Source organism: Vulpes vulpes, chromosome 14 (genome assembly GCF_048418805.1).
Source record: "Vulpes vulpes isolate BD-2025 chromosome 14, VulVul3, whole genome shotgun sequence".
NCBI classification, from domain to species: domain Eukaryota; kingdom Metazoa; phylum Chordata; class Mammalia; order Carnivora; family Canidae; genus Vulpes; species Vulpes vulpes.
In genome coordinates, this window is record NC_132793.1 from 116206532 (window position 1) to 116212531 (window position 6000).

General features: G+C 39.9%; 1 long non-coding RNA gene across 1 annotated transcript in view; it reads right to left on the minus strand.

The window, feature by feature from the left end:
* Positions 1 to 3881, minus strand: part of LOC140595313 (uncharacterized) — a 68942-nt gene extending 65061 nt beyond the window's left edge. Inside the window, exons 1-2 of the long non-coding RNA XR_011996807.1 lie at positions 3747 to 3881; positions 3042 to 3221 (exon numbers count right to left, since the gene is read on the minus strand). This is a non-coding gene — a long non-coding RNA (uncharacterized lncRNA). The remainder of the gene's footprint in view (positions 1 to 3041; positions 3222 to 3746) is intronic.
* Positions 3882 to 6000: the final 2119 nt, after the last annotated feature.

The following is a 6000-nucleotide window of genomic DNA, read 5'->3' on the forward strand; positions in this document are numbered from 1 at the left end:
GCGCCGCCTTCAGCCCAGGGCGTGATCCTAGAGGCCTGGGATGGAGTCCCACGTCCGGCTCCCTGCATGGAGCCTGCTTCTCCCTCTGCCTGTGTCTCTGCCTCTCTCTATCTTTGTGTCTCTCATGAATAAATAAATAAATAAATAAATAAATAAATAAATAAATAAATAAATAAATAAATAAATAAATAATCTTAAAAAAATAAAAAAAAAAAAATAGAGTGTGTGCACAAATGTGGAGGAGGGGCAGAGAGAGAGGGAAAGAGAGAGTCTCCAGCAGTCTCCCTTCCAAGCTCAGGGCCCCCACATGGTGCTCGATCCATGACCCTGAGATCATGACCTGAGCTGAAATCAAGAGTCAGATGCCCAACCCATGAGCCACCCAGGCACCCCAATAAATAAGTTTTAAATCATAAGCAGTAGTAATAATAACAAGAATTACTAAAGCATGTGTTAAGTGTGTGGGATGTGCTTTTTAAGCTACTTAATTCTGGGACACCTGGATGGCTCAGTGGTTGAGCATCTGCCTTTGGCTCAGGGAGTGATCCTGGAGTCCCAGGATTGAGTTCCACATCAGGCTCCCTGCAGGGAGCCTGCTTCTCCCTCTGCCTATGTCTCTGCCTCTCTCTCTCTGTGTCTCTCATGAATAAATAAATAAAATATTTTTAAAAAATAAACCACTTAATCCTTAAAATAACACAATCATGCAGATACTCTCATTTTTCCCATTTTTGGAATAATCAAGATCTCATTTTTTTAGATCTATGAAATATAGGGGGGTGGGAACTGCTAGAAAGGAATGCTGTTACATTGACTGCCCCCACTTCTGAGAAATTTGATTCACTAACTCTGTGGTAATCCACCTTGCCTACTCAATAGAATCACCTGGAAAGCTTTTCTAATTACTGAGGCATGACCACCACCCAGATAAATTCAATTGGGATATCTAGTTGGGTGGTCCTAGTTAACAGATGTCCCCAGAGTAATTTACTGTGCAGTCCTAATGAAGAATCCCTGATGTCAATCTGTTCATTTAGCTACCCATATGGTTCCTTTTTTTTTTTTTAAGATTTTATGTTTTTGATTCATGAGAGACACAGAGACAGGCAGAGACATAGGCAAAAGGAGCAGCAGACACCCTATGGGGAGCCTGATGTGGGACTCGATCCCAGGATGCTGGGATCATGACCTAAGCCAAAGGCAGCTGCTCACCCTAAGCCACCCTAGCGCCCCTTCCCAGATGGTTCCCAGCCACGTTGAAAATCTTTGCTCCTGACCCAAAGGTAAGAAGGGAAAAAGAAGGATGCATAGTAGAGGTGGAGGTGATAATGGCTGATGAGACTAGGAGAAAACATTGTGCAGAGAATATAACCAAGCTCTGGGTTTAGCAGTGAAAGCAATTTAACTTGTTTTCGATAATTTAAGTGAGCAATATGAGCCCACACTGCAAGCTCAGGAGAGATTTCTTTTCGCATTGATCACAAGTGAAATTTAAGGTTAAACAAGAGGGGCATCTTGGTGGTTCAGTTGGTTAAGTGTCCAACTCTTGGTTTCAGGGTTGTGAGATCGATTTCCCCTCCTCCTCATGGGCTCGATGCTCGGCTCGGGAGTCTACTTGAGGTTCTTTCCCTCTCCCTCCCCCCTTGCTCCTCCTGCTAACCATGCTCTCTCTAAAATAAATAAAATCTTTTAATAAAGTTAAACAAGAGCCTTGATCAAAACTGGAAGCTCCATCATATTTAGCTGCAGGCATGGGGCTTGGAGCAGTGTGGGGAGGAATAAACAATCCTTCCTAATAAAGCAACATGAGATCAGCTCTGGGTTGGACCTTCATTCACATTTCTTTACTAAAAATCATGGAGATTAAATAATTTAAACAGAGGAAGAGATACCTACTGTTGACCCTTAATTGTAAAGTTGCTAAACATGCAGGTTAGGGGAGTAGAAATAATGCAAATGTGACAAAAAAAATTAAGATGTAAAAAAATGTCATCCCTAGTCACTCCATCCAACAGGAAACATCAAAAAGTTCCTGTATCTAAGGAATGAATGGCCTTACAAATAAGGAAAAATTGGTATTTTCCTTGGAAATACAAAATCTAAGATTAGCATCTTAGTTTACTTCCTCATACTTACTTTCATTTCTTCTTTCCTTGCCTTGGGCTACTCTGACCTTGAGAATGGAAGGATCAGATGCACATCTGGGTTCTAATAGAATATACAGTTTATCTGTCTATATAGATCCTCTTGTTTATCGATAAGTTCATAGTAACCCTGTGAGATAGGCATTATTGGACCTTTTGACAGGTGAGAAACATGCTCAAAGTACTGAAGGTGACACTTCTCAAGATCATACGGAAAATAGAAAGATGAGATTTGGGCATAAACAGGTTCCAAAGCCTGAATTGGTTGCACACCAGCAATCCAACTGCTTTGGACCTCAGCTGAAAGCAGAGCTAGAATTTCAGCCCTTGTACCTTACTGCCATGTCCCAGTGCACTCGCCACATCTATAACCACACACAACACTTCTGTGAGCCTGAATTTCCTCAGGGAGGGAATGAGGAAAACAATAAGTAGCTCCCAAGATTGCAGAGGTAATCGTGTGGGGTCAAGTGAGTGAAGTCACTGTTTTCTAACATTTTATTTTGAAATTGTCAAGCATACAGCAAAGCTAAAAGAACTTTGCAGTAAACACCTAGATAGCGGTAGAGTGAAAGTCTATGATTAGCATGTTGCTACATTTGCTTATATTGCATTTCTGTCTCTCTATACCACTCTATTCACCAGTCCATCTTATTTTTGGATGAATTTATAACTAATTTGCGGACATCAGTATACTTTCTTATGTATCTGAAGTTGGTTTTCAGGAGTCAAAATCGTTATAAAAGCATGGATCATCATTATTACAATTATCCTTCTTATTATAATAATTTCTTCCCATTACTTCTATCACATGCCTATTTCCAGTTTTTGTATTTGTCTATTATTCTTTGTTATTGAACAGCACTTCCTAACAGTTAAAAAAAAAATAGAACTCACTCTGCTTCCTCTTGGCCTGCTCAGGGACCATCTCTCTCTGTAGGACACACCAACTTCTTATTCTCAGTTCCCCTAGTCCAGTCTGCGTCCTTCATCCAGTTACTTTTTCAGTATCTGACCATTTCCTCAAATATGGTGAGAATAGTCGGTGCTCCATGTGGAGACTTTATTAAAATATTCCTATAAAATGTGAGTAGAAAAGGAAGAGAAGCAAGCATTTGCCATGCACTGTGTCAGGTTTTTTTATATTTAATCCCGTAATATATAAGTACAAAATGCATTCAAATATATCTTATTTACATATGATGTGTAGTATTTGTAATTATTACTTAGATATTGTAGAATATCTACAATTATATATATAATTATATAATTATATAATTTTATCCACTCATTATTCTTATATAGGCTATCTGTATTATAAAATGTAAATATTGTACATAATAATTGCACACTATAGAATACATGTGATATATTATGTGGATAATAAATATAAATTACCTCTTTAACATTAATTTATATATAAATAAATATGTGAATGGTCCATAAAATCCAGAGATTACCTTTATTTCAGTAAAAGGTTGAAAAATAAAAAAGGTTAAATAAAGGAAAGAAGGAGCAATAAGAGGAACTGCCATATCTTGAATACAGCAGAACAGAACAAACTAATGTCTCTGGATTTACTGAAAAATGTAAACTACTTACATCAGGAAGGTTGCAGAAGCTACTGGACTTTGAGGACATAATTGGCATGAGGTAAGAGTTTCACTGCAGTTATAAGAGAAAGTAATCACTGTCTGCTATCATCATCCACATGCTACATGATATTATCATCTAACTGAGGATGAGAAAGCAGACGTCATTCTCTCCAAACACAGATATTTTAGCTTCTATGGAGTTGCTAAAGAATAAAGTGAACAGTCACGAATTCTAGAGAAGTGCTCTGATTCACACATTGACATCTGGCCCAGTTCCATGCAGTTTTCACAAAATGTACAGCAAACTCCCCAAAAGCTTTCTTAGTGTTGGCAGTGGCACCAGGAGCCAAGCACGAAGCAAAATATTAACATTTCACACAAAGAGCGGGTCACACCATGTGAGTTTCAGGAACAAAGTGCCTCTATTTCCCCAGAGTTTATGCCGATGACAGAGCCTCTTGCACAGCTCATTACCAATGCTCTGATGGCTTCTCCCAGAAGGATGTATTGACTTTTGTTGGCATTGAAAAGATGCTCAAAAGATCAAAATAATAAAATCAAGTGACAACAGTCTCAGCAGGAATGGAATGCTTCTGCTCAATACTGCCTGAACTGGTTGCATCAAGAAGAGGTATTTCCCATGGAGAACTCTGTTCAAGGCTTGCCTTTTGCCGGGAGTGTCACAGCATCTGAGACAGAGGAGGTGTTGGTGCAACATATGCCATATCTCTGGGATGGCTACATTTCTCCAAAGGAAGGCTGGTGGTTCAGGAAAACCCAAAGACTCCCTCTTGAGGATACCTGCACCATCGCTGTGAGCATCAAATCCCTCTAGTTCTTCAAGTCATAAAGCGCCTCTTCCCAGTGCAGATGACAAATAAAAGGCGCCTGGCATCCTTTGAGATCCCTGACTACCACCCGCAAAACCCCATCCCCAAGAAAATCTGGTTTCTTTCCCTACAGTGATTGTTTTTTAAGATTTTATTTATTTACTCATGAGAGACACAGAGAGAGAGAGAGAGACAGAGACAGAGAGAGACAGAGACAGAGATACAGGCAGAGGGAGAAGCAGACTCCATGCAAGGAGCCCGATGCGGGACTCAATCCCAGGACCCTGGGGTGATGACCTGAGCCAAAGGCAGACACCCAACAGCTGAGCCACCCAGGTGTCCCAACAGTGATTAAAAATTAAATGCCAGAACAGGGACTTGTTAGCAATACAGAACTCCAGGCATATTTTTAGTACTTGATGTGTGCATACTGGTTTATGTACATCATCTCTAGTCTTCCAGAGTCATACAAGTTAAATACTATTATGCCCCTTTACAGACTAGGAGGCTGAGGTATTACAAGGCAAATAATCTTGTTTGAGGTCACATCTCAGTGCCATGACCTCATGGCACTACTGAATGGTGGACGTGGCTGGAAACTCAGATCTGTCAAATTGTAAAGTTTAATCTGCTACCAATATTTCATACCAATATTCCATCCCAATATTCTATCAATATTCCATTGCATAGAATGTTTATTAATTGCTAGATACTTTTTATGTTCTAGCTATGTGGGATACATAGGAAATATATTTTAGAACAGTTCTCAAAGTTTAACATGCATACAGACCACCTGGAGATCTTGTTAAGTGCAAACTTTGATTCAGCAAGTCTAGGGTGGAGCCTGGACTCTGTTTCTAGCAAGTGCCCTAATGGATGCTGCTGATCAGAGGACCACACTTGAATTATAAATGTTTAAAGTATACAACCTTTAAAAAAATTTTTTTGAAGTTGCTTTTTAGAGGGAGAGGGTGAGAGTGAGCTGGGGTGGCGGTGGTGGCGGCATGCACAGAGTGAGAAAGAGAATCTAAAGCAAGCTCTATGCTCAGCATGGGGCTCCATCTCATGACCCTGATATTATAATCTGAGCCTTTATAAATCAACAGATGCTTAAGGGACTGAGCCACCCAGGTGCCCCTAGAACATGCAATCTAAAGGAATAAGACCTTATGCCCTTTCAACATAACACTTGTGAGTATTTTCATAAGGTAGCTCTAACTAGGTACGGGTTATTCTCAGGATCAGTGTTCCTGGGGTCATGATCAATGGTAGTTCTACATATATTTTCACACCGGGCACCTTTAATTTCCCTTTTTCAAATCATCAACAGAGATTCATTGGCTGTATACAAAAACACTCACAGCTAACACTTGCTGGGTGCTTTACCACTTAAAAAATGCCTTTGCATGTGTGATCTTATTCAATTCTCAC